Source organism: Cervus canadensis, chromosome 1 (genome assembly GCF_019320065.1).
Source record: "Cervus canadensis isolate Bull #8, Minnesota chromosome 1, ASM1932006v1, whole genome shotgun sequence".
NCBI classification, from domain to species: Eukaryota; Metazoa; Chordata; class Mammalia; order Artiodactyla; family Cervidae; genus Cervus; species Cervus canadensis.
The window spans coordinates 47,112,157-47,133,861 of record NC_057386.1 but is presented as its reverse complement, the minus strand read 5'-3'; the positions used below and the strand labels follow the sequence as shown (position 1 = coordinate 47,133,861).

The 21,705-nt window shown below is 50.9% G+C and overlaps 1 long non-coding RNA gene across 1 annotated transcript; it reads left to right on the top strand.

Moving 5' to 3' along the window:
• The first annotated feature begins 6,620 nt into the window (after positions 1-6,620).
• On the top strand, positions 6,621-21,242 carry LOC122450046. Its single transcript, XR_006272058.1, has 3 exons — positions 6,621-6,727; positions 14,881-14,979; positions 20,850-21,242. It is a non-coding gene; the product is annotated as an uncharacterized LOC122450046 (long non-coding RNA).
• Positions 21,243-21,705: the final 463 nt, after the last annotated feature.

Here is a 21,705-nt window from a genome sequence, read left to right as displayed (position 1 = left end):
TCTAGGCTGTGTCCCCAGTGGGGGGCAGCGCGGGTGGAGGTGGATGGAGGTCAGTTCTTGAGGTCTCAAGGCCAAGGGGTTAAGCCCCCAGCAGCCAAGTTTCTGGTGTCAGCTCTTTCCTATCGGCCTCGCCCTCACCCTGCGGACCCCCCCAGCCCCCCTCCCCATCCTCCTCCTCCTCCTGCTCCTCCTCCCGTTTCCATTTGGAAGAAGGAGGCTTGCTGTCTTTGTATTTTAACTGTAGCAAAAAGATTAAATTGTTTACGAGCCGGGAGCCTCGGCTGGCTGGATGAGCCGGAAGAGACAAAGATAGACATTCTAATTCTCCCCTGTTCTCCGGGCCTCCGTCCCCCTGCCTGCCGCTAATTCTTTTATCTGGCCCCAACACTCCAGGCATTATGTGCATTCATAAAAAAAGGTGGGGGGGAGCGGAGAGAGCCCTCGCGAAGCCAGCAAAATTACTGTTCTCTGCGCCGATTCTCTGATAGCAATCTCTTGAATGCTGATTACTTTTGCCCCCCCCTCCTGTGCCCCCTCCCCCCTTCCCAGCACCCAACATAAGTTGGTCTTTAACCCTTTATCTTTAGCAAGCAGAAAGACATGGAAAACATCTCACTCAGTGGGTGGAAAAAAAAAAAAAGGAGGGGGGAGGGAGAGAGAGAGGGAGAGAGAGAGAGGGGAAAAAAAAAAACCAGCACGGAGAAGAATTACTGTTATCTCCCTACCAGAAGAGGAACAGCAGAGATAAGAGAGGCCTGAAGAATTAAAAGAAGCGTGGCGTTGGGGGCTCTAAATTCATGCCGGAGCTGGTTGTATTTGTCTGTCACGGGGGTTCATAATTTTCCGAGGTTGTTTTGATAGACTTATTGTGCGGACTGCATAGAAAACTCATCAGCATTTGTTGCCTCTGCGCATTATTGTCAGAGGTAACTGCGTGTCTATAGACTGGGGGAGATAATGGCTGAAGTAGAAAGCAGATAAAGCCGGGGCCCTTCTCATTAAGGACTATCTCTGCCTCCGCAGACCGGCTGGGACCGAGTGACAGGGCGGCGGCGGCGCGGGGCATACATTATGCTGACGAAAGGCGTTGTCCGGCCCGGGGGCGGCCAGGCGCACCCCGTGGGCGCGGTGGCTGGCCCGGAGGGGCTCCGGCATGGGCATCGGGACCCTCTGGGTGCAGTGTATTCATCAGCAGGGGGGTGGGGAGAGGCGCGGAGGGATGGGGGAGGCTCGCTGAGCTGCCAGGGGCTGGGGGAGTGCCGCAAAGTCGGTGGGCGGTGCAGACGGCCCTGGGGTTCAAGTCCACGTCTGGCAGGGATGAGGATCAGAGAACAGAAGGGTGCCCCCGAGGCCTCTTGCAGGTTCTTGTCGTTCTAGAAACTTCCACGTTGGCCCAAGCCTCCCATGTGGCCTGGTTGAAAGAGATGAGCCTCCTGTAGCCTGGACTACTGTCCAGGTGGCGATGTGGAGGGTGGATGTCCCCTGAACATCGGGGGCTGTGGGTCTCTCCCTTCCTCACCTGCCCTTCCTCCAGCACCAGTGCCTAGGAAGAGCCAGGCACTGAGGGGCACTGTGAGCATCTTTTGCCTGTAAACTCCTCCTTCTCTCTACCTAGGGCCACCCTCCTTCGAAGTCAGCAGAGGGGAGTGGGCACGTGTGGGCAGAGAGGCTCACAAATGTCCCCAAGCCAAGCCCTGAAGCCAGGCGGAGTCCAACCCAGATGCCGAAATGGGGACTGGGGTGGGCAGAACTGAGCTCTGGGGAGCTTGGGACAGGGGCCCTTCTCTTGCCCTTCCCCCCCGAGAAATGAGGAAAATAATGGAGATGCTGGTTCGATCCCTGGGTCGGGAAGATCCCCTGGAGGAGGGCATGGCAACCCATTCCAGGATTCTTGCCTGGAGAATCCCATGGACAGAGGAGACTGGCAGGCTACAGTCCATGGGGTTGCAAAGAGCCGGACACGACTGAGGCGGCTGAGTACAAGCATGTACACGTTAGCACAATGCCTGCACTTGCCACGTGCTCAGTAAGCCTTTTCTTTTCTGTGTGGTTGCTGTTCCTTGATGGTCCTAAGGCCTGTATACAGCTCAGCACTTCCTCCTTCATCCGGGCCAGCGAGGGGGAAAGTGAGGTTCAGGGGAGAGGTTTCTGAGCTATAAGTGAATGCCTTATCCTCAGGTCCTGCTCCCATAAAGCTGAGGCCTTGGCATTTCCTGAGTCCAGTCCTCTCGGTTGGCAGATGGGATATTGAGGCCCAGAGAAGGAAGGGGCTGGCCCGGGGCACATGGTGGGTCCTAGGCAGAGCTGGACAAAGGCCCAGGTCTCACAGCTCTCGGGGGTGGTGGTGGGGTTCCTTTCCTTTGCAGCATCCTGCCTTCTGGGCTGCTTCCGCCATCAGGCTGGCCAGGCAGGAGAGATCACTGGTGCTTGCAGCCGTGGGGGCAGAGGGGACCCAAGGCCCTGCCACTGGCCCCGGGGCCCTGAGCCTGTATCTGAGGCTGTTCTGGGCCGCAGCTTGCTCAGAACGACCCGAGTCAGGCTCCAAAATGGGAGTGCTTTTAGCAGTTGATTGCTCCTCTGTATCTGGTTTGGCTCAGGCCAGCTGAGAATGGACAGGGTCATCAGCAGAGGGATGCAGTGACGGGATGGGGCAGGGGGATGCAAGTGGGGCAAGAATATAGGGCAGACAGATGCGACGAGTATAGAAGGTCGCTGGTCACGGAGTCCGCGGTGTGGACAGCTGGGGAGCCCTCAGACGCAGCCTCTCCTGATACATGACTCACCCCCGCACCCTCCTGGGCACTTGGCAAGGGCCCAACACTGGGCAGGGGGTAGTTAAGGGACTCAGCATCTGTTGAGCGCTTCTTACATGTCCCAAGTGTTTTTACTTCTCTTCTGTTATCCTCACCACTACCTAAGGGGAAGCCATTCCACGCTCAGTTTACAGGGGAAAACCCTGAGACCAGAGAGGTGAAGTGTATTCTCTCTCTCTCTTTTTCAGCCCCACTGTGCATCCCATTTGTGGGATCTTAGTTCCTCAACCAGGGATTGAACCTGGGCCCTCGGCAGTGGGAGGGCAAAGTCCTAACCACTGGACTGCCAGGGAAGTGCCCCAAAGAGACGAAGTAACCGGCCCGTAAGACTCTGGACTCTTGGACTCCAAAGTCTGGGATTTATTCACTCTACGCCTGCTCCTGTCTTCCTTCTAGGGCCAGCTGGCTTCCAGTTCCTTCCTCCCTTTCTCTTCCCTTCCCACTCCTCCCCTCCCCTCCCCCATTGCCCTCCCTCCCCCTTCAGCCCTTCCTTCCTCCCTTCTTTCCTTCTTTCTATTATGCAACGCTACCACCCTCATCACACCCATCTTCCTCAGGTGTCAGCAGCTCACTGTGGGACTGCTTCCCTGGAGCAGAGTTTGGCAGGAGTGGCCGAATGTGGAGTGGCGAGATCACTGCCTCGGGAATGCCCGAATCTTGTGAACTGTGAATCAGCTCTCCAGGATCTGTGGCCTTGGGGTCCAGGGAGATCACCTCCCTGGACTCAGTTTTCTAATCTGTAATGTGGGGACAACATCTGTCTCACAGAGTTGCTGCAAGAATTAGCTCAGGAGCGTGTCAAGTGGCTGGAGTGTTGCAGCCTTGAACTAAAAGCCAGTTCTCCCGTCCTCACCTCCCACCCTGCCTGCTGTCAGCACTGCGGCTGGGACAAGGCAGTCTGCCGTCCCCAGGCCAGCTCCCATGCAGTGCTCACGCTCCTCACGGCCCCAGATGGCTATGTGGGTTTAATCATACCTTGTCTCCCAGGGGCCAAGCATTCTCCCACCCGTTCCTGCCTTTGCTAATGATGACATCCTGTTATTCATGCCAGCCTGCCCTCCTCGGCAAAATCCCTGGCCTTTGCACTCCAGCCCAAAAATCCACCATTAACACCTGTCAGCGCAGCCCTGCCTGCCATGTCCAGCATCCATGGACGTGGCCTTCACCTGCCTAGACCGGTGGACTGTTCCCTAGACCCTCCTGCCTCTCTTGAGTCAGACCTGTCCCTAGTCCCCATTTCAGTCTTGCCGCCTCTGGCAGGACTAGCTCCTGGGAGGTCCCTGCCCCTGGAAGGTGGTACAGTCACCCTATGGTTTAGATTGGATGGCGGAGTAGATTTGGGCCACCCTGGTGGCCAGTGGGCTTTGAATGACGACATAGCAGGGGCAGCTCAACCGCAGTGGAGGGAATTGTGACCGAGAAGCAGGTGAGCCCTAACTATTAGTGACGGCTGTGTGTCTAAGTCAAGTCACTGACCCTCTCTGGGCCTCAGATTATTAACCTGTCATCGGAGATGATCATCTGTGAAGCCTGCTACGGCTTTAACGGTCTGGGATTCAGGGGGGGGTGGTGGGGGTAGGTGGGGAAGGGCCAGGGGTCTGCTGCCAAGCTCTGTAACCCCCTTCCTCCGTGGCGGAGGAGGGGGTGCGGGGGGCACCGCTCGGCTCTTGGCGCAGCCCCGCCCCCGCTGGCTCGGAGACCCGCTCCCTCCGCGGGATTTACAATGGGCTGAATTAATTTGCATGACAAAATTGGCTCGGGTATCCAAGTGTTGCAGGAAGACAAGTGTAACATTACGCAGAACAAGCAGCCGGGAGGAAGGTTACCGCCGACAATGAGGGAGCAAGCCGCCCTCCCACCCGCTGCCTCTCCCCACGTTTCATCCTCAGGTGTGGGGGGGGGGGTGGGGGGCGGTGTCAGGGGCGGGGGAGGAGAGAGAACACAGGTGTGGGGGTGGCCGCCTGCCCAAGGATCTGGAGTGGGGAGTGGCTTTCCAGGATTAGTGAGGAGGAGGTTTCCTTTGCTGTTTCTAAATGCCTCCACCCTTTAAATGGTTGCAAGATTATTTCCTCACTCTCAGGACTTGATAACACAGACGCTTTCCGAATCACCCTCTGAGCACTCGTCCAGGTATCCATCTGTTCACTCATTCCTTCATCCATTTCCTGACTCACCCACACATCCACTATCTATCCATCTAACCACTCACCCATCCATCCATCCACCCATCCATCTTCCCACTCAGCCAGTCATCCTTCCACTTGCCCACCCACCCTGTCTACACACCCCTACACTCACCTCTTTACCAAGCCATCTGTGCTCCATATGCACCCATCCACCCATTCTTTCATATACTCATCCTTCTACCCAGGTATCCATCCTCCCAACCATCCATCCGCCGAGCAGCTCATTAACTCACCTATCCATGCTTCCATCTAACAAGAGCAGATATTGGACACTGTGTGCCAGGTACAGTTCCAGACATTTCTCTGTTCTTCAGGTTCCTCCTCTGTAAAACAGGGATAAAAATAGGATCTACGGGTCTCAGAAATCTGGGTGGTAAGGGGTGGAGCCCAAGGTGGGATGCACAGAGAGTCAGAGAAGCCTGGGCAAGCAGGTGTGGTGCACCTATGAGACTCCTCCAGGCGGTGGAGGAGATGCAGGCCAGATGCTCTGGCCACAGAGCTCTCAGCTTGAGCCGAGGAGGCCTGACCCCGGGCTCTTCTTTCCATCCCCACCATGACTCCCCTCCCCTGGACCACTGCTGACTCACCTGGATGCCTGCAGACGCTTCCTTCTGCATCTCCTGGCCTGCTCCCTTTCTCTTCTCTCCTCTCTGCATCCCCTTCTGCTCTGCTGTCCCTTGCTGTCTGTCTCAGAACCCCCGTGGCCTCTTTATTCCATGGTCTTGCTTGCCCCATTGTGCATCTGCCTTTCTCTTCTCACAAGAGGTCAACTCCAGGAGGGCAGCTATTGTTAGAGCTAGGATCGCGTTACAGGCCTGTGGCTAGCGAGTAGTAGGTGCTCAATAAGTGCTTGTTGGATGAATAAATATGTATCAGAGTGATCTTCTGAAAAAAAAAAATAGTGTCTACCTCACAGGGTTGAGCCCAACCCAGAGGAGGTGCTATAGAAAGTTGTCTACTGTCAATCTTATTAGATATTGAGCACCCCCAAGATAAATAAGACACAGTTGCTGCTGCCAGAAGGAATGGTAGATTTCTGGGGGAAGAGATACAAGGAAAGTGGTGTCACAGTCCTATGTCCTTAGCTGCTCAGTCGTGTCTGACTCTTTGCGACCCTATGGACTGTAGCCTGTCCATGGGGATTCTCCAGGCAAGAAGACTGGAGTGGGTTGTCATGCCCTGCTCTAGGGAATCTTCCCAACCCAGGGATCGAACCCAGGTCTCCCAGATTGCAGGTGGATTCTTTACCGTCTGAGCCACCAGGAAAGCCCAAGGTGCCATGGGCTATGCTACGATATGTATGCTATGTAGGCTGTGCTGCTGTCCCATAGGCTATGCCATTGGGAAGTGTAGGGACTGTGGCGGGCGGATGGGCAGGGCTGGGGTATCTCACCTGAAGCTCTGCCTGGGAGGCAGGTGGGGACAGGAAGTATTGTTATTAGTCTCCTTGTGTATCAGGTAAGGTAACTGAGTCTTAGGTTAATGGACCGCCCACAGCCACACCGACACGCAGAATGGCCAGGACTGAACGCTGTGTCTTTTTATTTGGCGACACCCGAGCAGCCAGGGCGATGCTCTCCCTGGCGCCTTCAGCGGCAGGACGAGGCTTCCTTCCTCCCAGGTTGCACGAGCTGCACCGTGCTGCCCAGACCCCTGGAGGAAGAGGATGGCTGAGCTCTCAGGGGCCACACCCGGAGCCCTGAGCCTGTTCTGAGCCCCTCACTTAAGGTAAAGGGGGACGATGACCAGCTGAGATGGGTCAGCGTGTGTGAGATGGGGTGGGGGGGCGGCGGTGACCACTCATTCAGAATTGAGGCCTGAGCAGGAGAGGACATGCGATCATTTGTCATTACAGTGATCAGGCTCCAGTTAGAACTGCTGCCAGCGAAGCGGTCATTTCCTTGTCACTGAAAGTTCTAAAATGTTAGAGGGGGCTGAGTGCGCTAGAACGTGGCCTTTGGAGCACTTCAGGCCTGGGTTCGAATCCAGCTGTTGCCTAATACTGTCTGTGTGACCTCAGGCAACTCCCTGAACCTCTCTGAGGCCTTTGGAAAATGGAAATCATTTAAGCCTCCATCACTATTTTGTGAGGATTAAGTCATAATCATCAGTACTTAGAGTGTGCTTTATTACATAGTTAGTCCTCCTCACAACAAACTTTGGAGACAGTCTTTTAAATTTTTTTTACTAAAGTTTTACATTTGGAGTAATTTTAAATTTACAGGAAAGTTGCCAAAATAGTGGTAAGTTCCCGTAAGCCCCTCACCCAGCTCTCCCTATTGTTAACATCTTACATAACCGTTGTACACGTGTCAAAACCAACATTGGCACATTTAGGTCCTTGAGTTTTTAATCGTCTCACCTTTCAGATGAGCTTAGGGAGGCCCAGAGAAGCTGAGTATCTAGCCCAAGGTCACGTTGCATTATGACACATAAAATGAAGTACGTGAAAAGGCTATTGAATGCCTGGCCTCAGTCCTGTTCCCATTCCAGAAAGCCTGGATCGGGCCTGGCCTCCACCCTCTCTCTTATTCAGTGGTCCTGGCAGGCTGGATCCCAGCATCTGTGTCCCGCTTCCCTGTAGGGGTGGCTGTGTGTCACAGCATGGAGCCGTCAGAGAGACAGAGAGAGAGAGAGAGAGAGACCCTGGAGAGCACTTGGTAAAGAGCGGAGACTGATAGAGCAGGGACAGACGGCTGCCATTCTGTCCAGACTGCCTGTCTGTGCTTACTGGTGGGCACACAGTAGGTGCTCAATAAAGGACTTGTGGAATAAACACATGAATGAGTGAACGAATGAAATCTAGCGCACTCCTCTTTGTGTAGGAGATTGAATTCAGGCACTTCTAGGGGCTTTTCCAGATTGAGAACCTTGAAATTCTAAAATGACCAGCCTCTTTCCTGGCCAGGAAAGAGGAGAAGCTGGAGTCACCCATCTGTGAAGGCATGCAGTAGGTGCTCAACGGATGAGGCCAGTGCTAATACCTCTGTTTACATTTTCCTTTGGTCTCAATGTCATCTTCATGTATTTAAATTTTGCTTTCTGGAAAATTCCATGGACAAGGGAACCTTGTAGGCTACAGTCCATGGGGTCGCAAAGACTTGGACACGACTAAGCGACTTCATTTCACTTCACTTTACCTATTTGTACTGGTTCCAAATAGGAAAAGGAGTACGTCAAGGCTGTATATTGTCACCCTGCTTATTTAGCTTATATGCAGAGTACATCATGAGAAACGCTGGGCTGGAGGAAGCACAAGCTGGAATCAAGACTTCCGGGAGAAATATCAATAACCTCAGATATGCAGATGACACCACCCTTATGGCAGAAAGTGAAGAAGAACTAAAGAGCCTCTTGATGAAAGTGAAAGAGGAGAGTGAAAAAGTTGGCTTAAAGCTCAACGTTCAGAAAACTAAGATCATGGCATCCGGTCCCATCACTTCATGGCAAATAGATGGGGAAACAGTGGCTGACTTTATTTTTCTGGACTCCAAAATCACTTCCGATGGTGACTGCAGCCATGAAATTAAAAGATGCTCACTCCTTGGAAGGAAAGTTATGACCAACCTAGATAGCATATTAAAAAGCAGAGACATTACTTTGACAACAAAGGTTCGTCTAGTCAAAGCTATGGTTTTTCCAGTAGTCATGTATGGATGTGAGGGTTGGACTATAAAGAAAGCTGAGCACCGAAGAATTGATGCTTTTGAACTGTGGTGTTGGAGAAGACTCTTGAGAGTCCCTTGGACTGTAAGGAGATCCAACCAGTTCATCTTTAAGGAGATCAGTCTTGGGTGTTCATTGGAAGGACTGATGCTGAAGATGAAACTCCAATACTTTGGCCACCTAATGCAAAGAGCTGATTCACTGGAAAAGACCCTGATGCTGGGAAAGATTGAGGGCAGGAGGAGAAGGGGACGACAGAGGATGAGCTGGTTGGATGGCATCACCGACTTGATGGACATGGGTCTGGGTGAACTCTGGGAGTTGGTGATGAAAAGGGAGGGCTGGCGTGCTGCGGTTCATGGGGTCACAAAGAGTCAGACACGACTAAATGACTGAACTGAACTGAACTGATTTGTATGTTGTTTTTACACGCTGCATCAGATTCTTGACTGTGTGTGTGTGTTGCATGGTACATAAAGGACCCTAGGAGTCAATCACTGATGGTAATGATGGTGGCATGAGTTGAAGATGAAGTGGGGGAGCCCTTACCTCAAGATTCTCAGGGGCTTCCCCTTAGGGTCCCTGCAGAAGCAGCCCTTTGTCCATTGCTCGGTCAGAGAAGGTGTTGAGCCCCCACTGTGCAGGTGCTCTGATGAAACACCCAGCCTCTGCTCTCAGGAGCTCACTGCCGGGTGGAGGGGTCAGCGGAGGACAAACCAAGGACCCCACGTGTAGCAAGTCTCCTGGGGCCCAGCCTGGGGAGCTCCAGGGATGACCCTCCCTGCACCCACTCCCATAGTTAGAACCTCCTCCCCACTTCTCTTCTTTGAAGTCCTCTGCATCCTTCAAGGCTAGGCCCAGCATCATCTCCTGACCCTCCCTCATCTCCTCCTGGTCCTCTTGGCAGGCTGCCCTGGGCGGTCCCTGCCCCACAGCGTTGTCAGCCCAAGCCAGCACTCCCAGGTCCCTCTGTTCAGGAGTCTGGAACTCAGCTCCCCCTCTGGCTTCCCACCAGCACCCAGCGCAGTCCCCAGCACGTGGGAAGCATGCAGACAGTGTCCTGCTCCCTCTGGAACTCGGTGCTCCAGCACACACCTGGGCTTATCCTGGGGTGCCGGTGAGCATGGAGGGCACACTTGAGGCTGCTGGACCCAGGAGGACAGTTCGGGGCTGAGAGGGTCAGATGTGGGGACCCTGCTGCTCCCCCCTCTTCTGTGGAGACCCAGAGAGGCCCTTATTAGTGAGCTGAATTGTCTTCCCCCCAAAAGATGTGTCCAAAACCTAAAGCCCAGTACCTGTGAATGTGACCTTATTCGGAAATAGAATCTTTGTCAATTTAATTAATTTAAGGGTCTTGAGGTGAGATCATCGTGCATTTAGGGTGGGCCCTTCTGGGTTTCCCTGGGGGCTCAGTGGTAAAGAATCTGCCTGCCAAGCAGGAGACACAGGCTTGATCCTTGAGTCGGGAAGATCCCCTGGAGAAGGAAATGGCAACCCATTTCAGTATTCTTGCCTGGGAAATCCCATGGATGGAGGAGCCTAGCAGGCTACAGTCCATGAGGTTGCAAAGAGTTGGCCACAACTTAGCAACTAAACCACAACAACTACATTAATGACTCATGTCCTTTTAAGAGGAAGGAGATTTGAGACCCACAGAGAGGGCCATGTGGAGATGGGGGCAGAGACGGGAGTGATGCAGCCACAAGCCAAGGGATGCTGGCAGCCATCAGAAAGTAAGGAGAGAGTCAGGGCGTAGATTTTCCTTCAGAATCTCCAGGAGGACCAACCCTGCCAGCCCTTGCTTTCAGCCTTCTGGTCTGGAGAACTGTGAGACAATATATTTCTGTCGTTTCACCAAGAGTGATGTACTTTTGTGGCAGCCCTAGGAGATGAATACAGCCCCTTAAAATTGGCTCACTGGCCTCCAGTGTGAGGTTTTGGCAGCCTCGAGAACAGCGAGAGGAGATGCCCCATCCTTGCCCCTACCCCAGGGTCTGTGCAGGGAACTCTCACACACAACACTGCCCCCCAGATGCTGGTGACTCCTTTCATGCTCTTCTCTGGGCCTCAGTTTCCCCATCTGTATGGGGAGTTGGACAAGTTGATTTCTAAGACACTTTCTAGCTTGGAGTGGAGTGCGTGCGTGCATGTGTGCATGCTCAGTCGTGTCCGACTCTTTGTGACCCCATGGACTGTAGCCTGCCAGGCTCCTCTGTCCATGGGCTTCCCCAGGCAAGAATACTAGAGTGGGTTGCCATTTCCTCCTCTAGGAGAACTTCCTGGAGAGTCCATGTATCTAAAAGTCCGTTTTTTAAAGCCTTTGCTGTTTCCAGAACTTGGAGGTAGAAGGGGTGGGTATCAGACCCTTTCCTTCTGGTGACTCTGTGCTCTGCCTCCTCTCCACCACCCACACTGTGACCAAGGGTCCTAGGAGACCCTGTGGCCCACTCCAACCCCACGGGCAACCCCATCGTGTACACCCCAGGCATAGAATTCCCAGAAGATTCTGACTTGCATCCCGCGATGAGGACCACTGGAGCTGGCTGTTCCTTTGTCACCCTGTGTGGTCTCCCTCACTTACTAGGATGCTCGCTTCTCTCTCCTGCCACGTGTGGGGTCCTCTGAAGCCAGGGCCTTATCAAATAGAGCCTCAAATGGCTCTCCACGCCAGATCATTGGAGGGGGGCAGAAATGCATGAGCCTGGGCCCCAGGGGTGCCAAGCCTGAGGGGCAAGGCTGAGAGAGGAGTACGGGAGTGGCCCTGCTGCTGCTGAGAACTGTACAGAATAGAAGAAAGGCATTTCTTTCTTGCTTAAAGATTTTAGCATTTTTCATTTCTATTTATTTATTTTTTGGCTATGCCACGTGGCATGTGGGACCTCCCCCAACCAGAGATAGAACCCATGCCCCCTGTAGTGGACGCATAGAGTCTTAGCCCCTGGACCACCAGGGACCCCCTGGAAGTAAAGCATTTTCTTGAGTGCACGTCACACACTAGGGCTTGCTCTGAGCTTTTCCAGGTTCTCTCAAGTACTTGTTATAACAGCCCTGGGAATGGGAGTGTGATACCCCCATCTTACAGACAGAAAATCAAGTGGTTGCAGGGTCGCCCGAGGTCAGGGAATCTGGAAACAGAGAAGCCCCACCGTGTGCTGTCTAGCTTGGTGGATGGGGCGGGGGAGGGCAGTCTTGCTGAGCATGAAAGACTGCTCCCAAGGAACTGAGATTCAGTCAGACTCGTGCAAGGGAAAAGGAAGGAAGGAGTGAAGGATGAAAAACGAGGGACAGGAGGGATTTATGACAAGATTCTGGGGTCTCTGCCAACAAGAGCCCCACTGAGGCTCCAGCCAGCTGTTGCTGCCCGATTCTCCGCAGCCCTGGGTCAGCGTGGAGCGCCCTAGAAGGGAGGTTGCCCCAGGCATATGATATGATAGGGGTGACCTCTCGAAAACTCACTTCTCCTTTCTGTCAAGTGAGGGGTCCAGCCCTCACTCAAGCTGAGCAGGTCTGTGATCCGTGACCTCTCTCTAAAAATAACAGTGGCACCTCCCAACACTGCCGTGTGGCCCAGCAATGCACATAGAGTCAAGCTGCCTGGCGTGTAAGCCCCACACCACCACTTTCCATCTCTGTGGCCTGAATGAGTTTCTTAGTGTATCTATGCCCCAGTTTTCCCGTCTGTGAAATGGAAATGATGGCTGTATCTCCCTCTTAGACTTTGAGGGGACTAGCTGGGCTCATGTGTCGATGGAGAGCTGGGGACACAGTAAGCTCTCTGTTCAGGCAGTGTTTGTTGTCATGAGCATCAGGTTTTGTTGTGAAAATAGTTGTGATAGCTTCTGTAATAATAGTAATAGTATTGTTAATTATTATTAACAGTCTATGGAGTCACACATAATCGGACATGACTGAGTGACTTAACACACACACACACATTATTAATGGTATTATTTTTGTTGTTTGTATTATTATTTGTATTATTGTATTAGTTGTATTAGTATTATTTTGTTGCTAAGTTGTGTCCGACTTTTTTGTGACCCCATGGACTGTAGCCTGCCATTCTCCTCGGTCCATGGAATTCTCCAGGCAAGAATACTGGAGTGGGTTGCCATTTCTTTCTCCAAGGGGTCTTCCCTGGCCCAGGGATTGAACCTGCATCTCCTGCAATGGCAGGAGGGTTCTTTACCCCTGACCCACCTGAAAAGCAATAGTGATATTATTACTACAACAACATAGCAAGCATTGTTCTAAATGCTGTGTTAACACGTCTATTCCTCACAGACATCCAGAAAGGAGGAGATTGGGGCTCTGAGAGATTACATGACCATTTAGATCAAGCATCTGGTTGGTGGCAGAGGCCAAAGTCACCTGCCACGCTGTCTGACTCCCAGGCCCTCCGTCCCCAGAACCCAGCACAGCCTCCCAGAGACAGAGACTGCCCTGGGTCCCGGAGTAGAAGAAGGAAGCATTTACTGAGCACCTACTGTGTTCTCCTGATCAGATTTAATCTTTACAGCCGGCGTAGGTGGTTGGTCTGATTATTCCCAATGTAGAGATGGGGAAACTGAGGCTCAAAGAGCAACTTCCCTATTGCCAGGTGGTGGGGCAGGGCTTGCGGAGCTGGTGTGTTATCCCCGAGAGCAGAGCCAGAACCTCCCCGGGCTGGAAGGTTCCCACACTGGACCTTCCCTTCCCCTGTGTGTGGAGGGGTTGCAGGCCTGGCCGCTGACACCTGCCAGGTCATGTGTGACTGTGAGAACGTCTGTGTGGCCGTGAGTGTGTGTCTGAGTGTGGGAGCAAATGTTTGGTCCTTTTTTCTCTGAAACACAGAGCGGGATCTGTGTGGGAGGGGAGAGCAAGGTCAAGCAGGGGAGGTGTATGCATGAGACAGAAGTGTGTATGTGTGTGAGAGAGAAGGACATGTGTATGTGTGAGAGCCAGATGGGGGTGTGTGTGTGCACATCTATGCACGCGTGTGTCTGTATGGGCCAGGGGTAGGGAGCCTTTGTCTCCTGGGCTATGTACACCAGGGAGATGGTTGGAGGGGGTGGGGGTCTCTTGGGAAGGCCTAAGAGCTGGGAGTGGGGAGGAGGGCAGGGTAGCCCATCAATACTGCCCTCCTGGAGGGGGGGCACAGATGAGTGGCCCCAGGGGGCCGTGCTGAGGACCCTCTAACTAGCTTGTTGCCATGGGAATGCTAGCTGTGAATACAGGCTTGGAAGTTCAACTTGAGCCTTCCACCCCCTCCCCTTCCTGGCAGGTGGAGACCCCCAGCCGGGCTGTGTTTGTCTCGGAAACTGGTCTGGAGAGCCCGCCCAGTTACCTCTCTGTTATTTAAAGCAAAGGCCTCCTTTCCTTCCATTGCCCCTCAGGAGGGCTCTCCTGGGCCAAAGGGAAAAGTCTCCATCGTCCTGGGGACCGTGGGTCTCAGTGTCCGGGGGCTGGCCTCCTGCCTCCCCAGGGCTCTGCGGGCAGGTGGCCGGGGCAGGAAGAGAAACATGGGGAGTCACCCAGCCACACGTCTGGTCCTCCTCCTCCTGGTGAGGAGACCAGACTCTTGCTGACCCTGGGGATGCCGAGGGGCCTGGAACTTGTTCTGAAATAGTGTCCAAGTTTTCTGAGAACCAGCAACTCTCCTAGATGGGGGTCTGTCTGGAGCCAGAATCCCTGAGGGGTTTTGTGAGTATTTCATTATGAAAATGTTCAAACAGTAAAAGCTGGAGAGAGTAGTTTGAGTCCCAGGTACTCATCATTCAGGTACAACAATCATCAGCTTGGCCCGTCTTGTTTCATCTACTCCCTCTCTCTCACTTTCTTTTTTATCTTTTGGCTGGGGTAGTTGAAAGCAAATCAGCAGATAGCAGGCCATTTCATCTGGAAACACTTCAGTGTGTATCTCCCCTTGATAACTGACCACGCGGTGATCACACCTAACCAAATGAACAGTAACCTCAGGGATGAATATCATCTAATTCTCGATCTGGCTTTAAATCTGCCTTTAAGTATGTAGACTCATAATCCGAGGGTGAATGGAAGGCAAATAGCAAACTCTCTGGGCTGTAGCTTTGGGACCTCCAGAGAAGTGATGGGTGATTGCTGTGGCTTTGGGGAAGTTATTTTGCTTTAGGGGGCCCAAGTTTCCTCCTAGACCTAAGGAATTGACCTCTTCCAAGGCTGGGAGAGGATTGAATGAGATTCTATATGTACCATACCAGGAGCATGCCGGAGACTCTGAAAATGATGCCAGTGATTGTGATACTTTCAGAGGAAACTGAACTTCAGAGAATGACTCACCCAAGGTCACACTGCTCAGAGTAAGTGAGGCTGGGATGAAAGTCTTCTAAGTTCGCTGGGATGGCCATTGACTGTATCTCCTGACCTGTCCGACCCCTGTCCACCTCCACCACCCTGTGTGTGCGTCCTCAGTCGCTTCAGTCGTGTCCGACTCTGAGCGACAGTATGGGCTGTAGCCTGCCAGGCTCCTCTGTCCATGGGCTTCTCCAAGGCAAGAATACTGGAGTGGGTTGTCATGCCCTCCTCCAGGGGATCTTCTCGACCCAGGGATCGAATCTGTGGCCTCTCCTGATCTTCTGCATCACAGGCGGATTCTTTCACCACTGAGCCACCCAGGGTGACTATAATAGGTCCCCCCTTTTTATTTGACAACCAGTGTGTCCGTCATGGTGCAGTGGGCTGAGCAGATGATAAGATAAGCAGCCAGTGGGCCTGGCTCCAAGAGACCTTGAACAAGATCCTCCCCTCCTGAGCCTCAGTCTCCCCCTGGGTACCAGGGGCACATGGGCCGCTACTACATGGTCTCAAAGACTCTCCCGTTCTGCTTTCCTCCCCTCAGGGTCACTAACCCTGGGAGTGAGGGGGATGTTTAAGGCTGATGGGGGTTTCCGGTAGTCCCCCAGACTGCAGGACTGTGTGGGGGTGAGAGAGCGCATCCTTTATCGGGGAGCAGGGATGGGGTGGCCCAGCTCAGTAGAACCAAAGCTCCATCTTCTCCCCAGATTGTAAGCCCTTGAAACTGGGGCTGGGATTTGTATATCATGAGTACCACACAGGTGAGAAGTAAAATCCCACTGATGTAACAGCTAGAACAGAAGATCAACAGCTAGACAGAAGATCAACAAGGACATAGAAGACTTGAAAAGTACTATAAACCACTAGGCCTAGCAGACACTATTTTCCTTCTTTTTTAAAAAATATTTATTTCTTTATTTGGCTTTGCTGGATCTTAGTTGCAGCATGTGGAATCTTCCATCTTCGTTGCGGCTTACAGGATCTGTAGTTGTGGCATTCGAACTTTTAGGCGCAGCATGTGGGATCTAGTTCCCTGACCAGGGATCAAACCCAGGCCCCCTGCTTGGGAATGAGGAGTCTTACCCACTCGACTGCTAGGGAAGTCCCACTATTTTCTAACCGAATAGAATATTCCACCCAACAATTGCAGAATGCATGTTCTCAAGTGTTCATGGAACGTTCTTCAGGAAAGAACACATCTTAGGCTACAAAATAAGCCTCTATAAGTTGTAAAAGATTGAAATCACACAAAGCATGCTCTCTGATGACAGTGGAATGAAATTAAAAAATTAAGAACAGAAGGAAATTTGGAAAAGTCACATATATGTGGAGATGAAACAACACACTCTTAAATAACTAATTTAAGGGTCAAAGAAAAATCACAAGGGAAATTTGAGAATAGAATACTTTGAGGTGAATGAAAACAAAGATGCTACATACCAAAATGTATGAGATGCAGCAAAAGCAATGCTCAGAGGGAAATTTATAGCTGAAATAGCAACATTAAAATAGAAGAAATGTCTCTAGTCAATAACTCCTCACCCTACTAGAAGAGGGCTTCCCTGATGGTTCAGTTGGTAAAGAATTTGCCTGCAGTGCAGGAGACCCTGGTTCGATTCTTGGGTCGGGAAGATCCCCTGGAGAAGGGATAGGCTACCCACTCCAGTGTTTTTGGGTTTCCCTATGGCTCAGCTGGTAAACAATCTGCCTACAATGCGCGAGACCAGGGTTTGATCCCTGGGTTGGAAAGATCCCCTCCCAGAGAAGGGAAAAGCTAGTAGAGTATCTCCACTCCAGTATTCTGACCTGGAGAATTCCATGGACTGTATAGTACATGGGTTCGCAAAGAGTCGGACACGACTGAGTGACTTTCACTTCACTTTACTGGAAAAAGCCAGCAGAAGGAAGGGCATCATAAAGATTAGAGATAGAGGACATGGGGAGTAAAAAAGGCAACAACTGCAAAGGAGAATCGACTAAACCAAAAGTTGGTTCTCTGAAAAGATCAACAAAATTGACTAACTTTTAGCTAGACTGACCAAGGGAAAAAAAAGAAAAGACTCAAATTACTAAAATCAGAAATAGAGGTGGAGATACCACTACTGACCTTACAGAAATAAAAAGGATTATAAAATTTTATTAGTACCGAGGCTCCAGAGAAGTTCCACAACATTTCTAGAGTTGTGAAGAGAACAATCAGAAACAGTCACTAGTCACTGTTTTCAGGGAGTAAGAAGGGGAGGGAGGGCCATTTGCTTTTAATTACAAGCCCTTACAGGCTGTTTTTGTAAATGTTTTCATTGTGAAATAAAACACATGTATGGAAAAGTGAGTAAAAACAAATGCCCAGCTCAGAAATTTATCACCAATGGAACACCCTTGGAACTACCACCCAGTCAAGAATTAGAATGTTGCCAGCTGCCCAGATGCCCCTTGAACACTTCCCCAGCCTTTCTTCCCTAAAGATAACAACCATCCTGACTTTTATGGAAAGTATTTCTTTACTTTCCTTGATAGTTTTGCCATCTCTAAACATTATATTTTGGTTCAGTTGGTGTTTTGGACTTTATATAAATCCATACTACAGCAGGTCCTTCTTTGGATCTGGCTTCTTGCATTTAACATCATGTGTGTGAGATTCACCCATACTCTTGAATACAAGAGTTTCCTTTTTCTTTGCTGTGTCACATTCCATTTTAGAAGTCTACCACTATTTATGTGTCCATTCAACTAATGATGGAATAAGCTTTAAAAAAAAAGTTAAAAGACATGAAAATACATTGATAAAAATATTCACAGTAAATACAAATTGAAGATGGAACTCAGAGAATGTTAATTCAAGGTTCATTTCTAAGACCTTCACCACTTTCTTTTTCTGCTCCAGTCAATCACAAAACCAGTCTGGGTCTCAGAGAAAATAGATCACTGATGTCCGAGCCCAGAGGGACTATATCTGAGAGATGCCACAAGCCAAAGAGAGCTCTCTTATCAGCCCTCTATCCCAATTTTTAGCCTCAAATGGGGGACATCACATAGTTGGATCGAAGATAACGCCATGCCTCCCGCCCAAGGTCTGCAGCTTCCTAACACACCTACGAGTGCACATGTGGGCAGCTGGGCAAGAGCATGTGCCACACGTGGGCACATGCGTGGGCACACTCTGGAGGGGCCAACACCTGCAGGCCCCTGACCAACGGGCCAGGTCTGTGCACAGAGAAGTTGGTGGGAGAAGAGGAGGAGGAAGAGGAGGAGGAGGGAAAAAAGCCCCTCATTTCTGAAGAAATGTCCCAGATTAGATTTGTAAATCAAAAACCAATATATAACATGCAAGAATTGATCTGTTTTATATTCCTCAGTTACATTTTTGTGAAGCACATTTAGAAGATTTAGAACGTATTTGCGCCTGCTGGTTGGGCCATTATATGCTTGAGTTCATACATCTATTTGTGAGGCTATAAAACAGGCATCGACTACCATGTAAATTGTGTTCTCCACAATAAATTATATGCATACTTGCAAAAATACATAACTGCCGTGGCTGGGCCAACGCGGCCAGAATACTAATGAGGGCGAAAGTTGCTTTGTCCCTCTCCTCTGGCCTAATTTAGCCTCTACATCAAAAATTATGTAGGAAAAATCACTTTATCCTCTCACTGAGAAATAAAATAGCACTCACGGGCACTCTCATCTCTTCCCACCCCCCTTCCTTTTAACCGAACACTACCATTTTCATACTAATTTTAGCTGCTCCAGGTTTACCAGGAAGAAACCTGGCTTAACTAAAGCCAGGAGTCACTGGGCTTTCTGCATGCCTGCGAGGGCTTTTGGAACTGGCACACGTGTGTGTACGCCCACATATGCACACAGGTGAATGCGTGTTCCCTCCTTGTGGTTTGCGTTCAGTGGGTTCACAACATGTAGATGGACCCAAATGCACACTCAGAGCCTTGCCCCAGACACGCATGTGCACACTGTCCCCAGGCTTCACCCATGGCACCTGTCCCCTCCCTGGTACACTGGGAAAATTCAGTTCAGCCCAGCAAGTGTTTACTGAGCACTTACTATATGCCTTCGATAGTTCTTGGCACTGGGAATGTTGAAATTTTTTTAAAAAAGATGAGACTTCAGGTCACAGTTCAGAGGAGGAGGCAACCTTTTGAACAAAGGCAAGACAGGGAGTGTGCTGGGGGCAGATGCACACACACACACACACACACACACACACAAATGGGTACCCTAAGCATCAGTATAGGCACCTTCCCACTCTCACTGCTGCATGCCGATGCCTCCCCGGCCTCCAGCCTTTCCACAAGCCTGAGTCACCCTCATTCCCTGTCTGGCTTGCCCGGTTCTTTGGGCTTGGTGGTGGTTTATACTGAGGACAGAGCCACTTCCAACGCTAGGCTCGCTCACCACCGAGGGAGGAGGAGACCCAAACTTGCTTTTACAATCTCAGGCCATTCCCCCATCCTGTGACACCTCAGGTCACCCATTCTTAAAATGTGGCAGTTGGATTGTCTCCGAGGCTACCAGGCTGCAGAGGTCCCCAGTGTTTGTTGCTGAATAAGGTTGGGCCTCTGTCCAGGTCGTGGAGTGTGAGCCAACAGCAGAGACAGCCCCGAATGGGGGATGGCTCAGCCCAGCGTGGAGCTCCTAGCCTAAGAGGAGCGTGAGCCTGGGGGCAAGACCAGAACTGACAGCCTCACCAGAGCACATCCTTGAGAAAAAGAGGAGTGAACGTGGTGAAGGGGAAAAGCTTGAGTGGGGGCGAGGACTCGATTCAGTCCAGATCAGATGGTTATAGGTACCAGACCCACTTGCGGAATTTCATTCTATCTTCAAATACTATTAGAGCTGCCGTAGGCAGAGGGAAGGGGTTTCTGTGTGACCCAGTTGATAGAACTAGTGCAGCGGGAAAGTGGACAGAAGCTCCAAGGAGACAGACTTTGGTTCAATATGATGATCGGTGTGATTTCTCTGTGTGCGTGTATTCTGCTCTTGCATTTTTAGTTTCCTAGTAGTCCTTTATCTCAACTGCTCCCCTAGTTCTCCTATTTCTTTTTTTCATAAAGATGTTCATGTGGACCGTTTTCAAAGTCTTTGTTGAATTTATTGCAACATTTCTTCTGTTTTATGTTTTGGTTTCTTGACCTCAAATAGTATTTTAGGTCCCCAACCAGGGATCGAACCTGCATCCCCCTTGCTTTGGCAGGTGAAGCCTTAACCACTGGGCTGCCAGGGAAGTTTCCATATTTCTTTTTTTATACCACACTGTTTTCTTTTTATATCACCTTATTCTCTGATTAGAAAATATTCTCTTTTAAAAAGTAAAGAGTGTTTTTGTTCACAAAAAGTACTACGTACACATGATGAAAAGTTCGAACTGGTCAAATATATACAGTGAAAAGGAGGTCTCTCTCCCTTCCCAGACTTCCCAGTTTCACAGTCATCCAGTTTCCCTCTCCAGAAACAATCACTATTACCAATGTTTATATTTTCTTTCAGAAATTGACTGTGCATCACACATACGTTTCTATCTATTGATCGATCAATCTATCTTTCAATCTATCTGTCATCTAGATCCTTTATTTTAACACAAAAGAGAGCATGTATGACCTCACCCTTGCCCCTCCTCTGCCCCCCAACCTGACTATGTACCTTGGAAACTGTTTCTAAGGGAAAGCTTTCCATGGGGAGTGTCATCAGTGGAATGAGTTCATGAGATTCCCCAGCACTGGAGACATGGAAGCGCAGGCTATGTGACTATGTGGAGAAAGGAAATGGGAAAGTTGAACCCTTGAATGAAAGAAGGAGTTTAGACTCCCGCCTTTTAAGGCTCTATCCATCAGCCAGTTTCTTTCTTTTGTTTTCACAGTTCTAAAAAATTTGGTGCTGATGGCTAACCACTGGACCGCCAGGGAATTCCCATCACCCAGTTTCCTGAACACAAAGAGAAAGACTCTCTATTTCACCCTCCCCCTTCTCCCTACCCCTCCCAGGCACCCCCACTAACACCAGTCATGGACACCAGTGCCTTAAGCTGCCCAAGCGTGGCTTCCAGCCCTACTGTAATCGACAAGAACCCCCACTCCCCGAGATGGCCTCTCTCTGTGCCAGCCACATGCCACTAAACTCCAGATTAAGAGGCCCAGCTGAGATTTCTCTTGTTCCCCCCATACCCCTGGGGCCAATCGTCTCTCATTTCAGGAGGGGGGATGGAACTAGAAGTTTGGATTTGGGAAGGGGGGTCGAGAGGGCTCACCGCCAAAGCCGAAGCTGGTATGCTCCAGAGAGATGTGCGTGTCCTACCATGCAGCTTAAGACTTCTCCAAAACACCGTCCCCCCCCAAATCCAATAAAATTGCAAATTTCACTGTATTTCACAATATCCTAAATAAACATGAACAGCATGCGTTTCTCTTCCTTGCATCAAATATTAATCTGCCCGTGGCCAGCGCCCGCTCCCCCGCGTGTGTGCACACACTGGGTAAACACCGGGGAGATTGTGATGCCAGACCTTCCCTTCCCTTCCCCAAGTCGAGAGCATGACAAATTTTTCTCCTAATTACACCTGCCACTGTTTGCCTTCTAATACTGTAAATCCTCCATCACATAGTTTTTCAGATTTGGGATTAGGTTCTTTTCCTGTCGTACAAATGATTGGAGGGGGTGGGGGTGGGGGGTAGGGGGCGGTGCGGCCTGCGTGGCATTGCTTTTCCGATTTCTCCGTG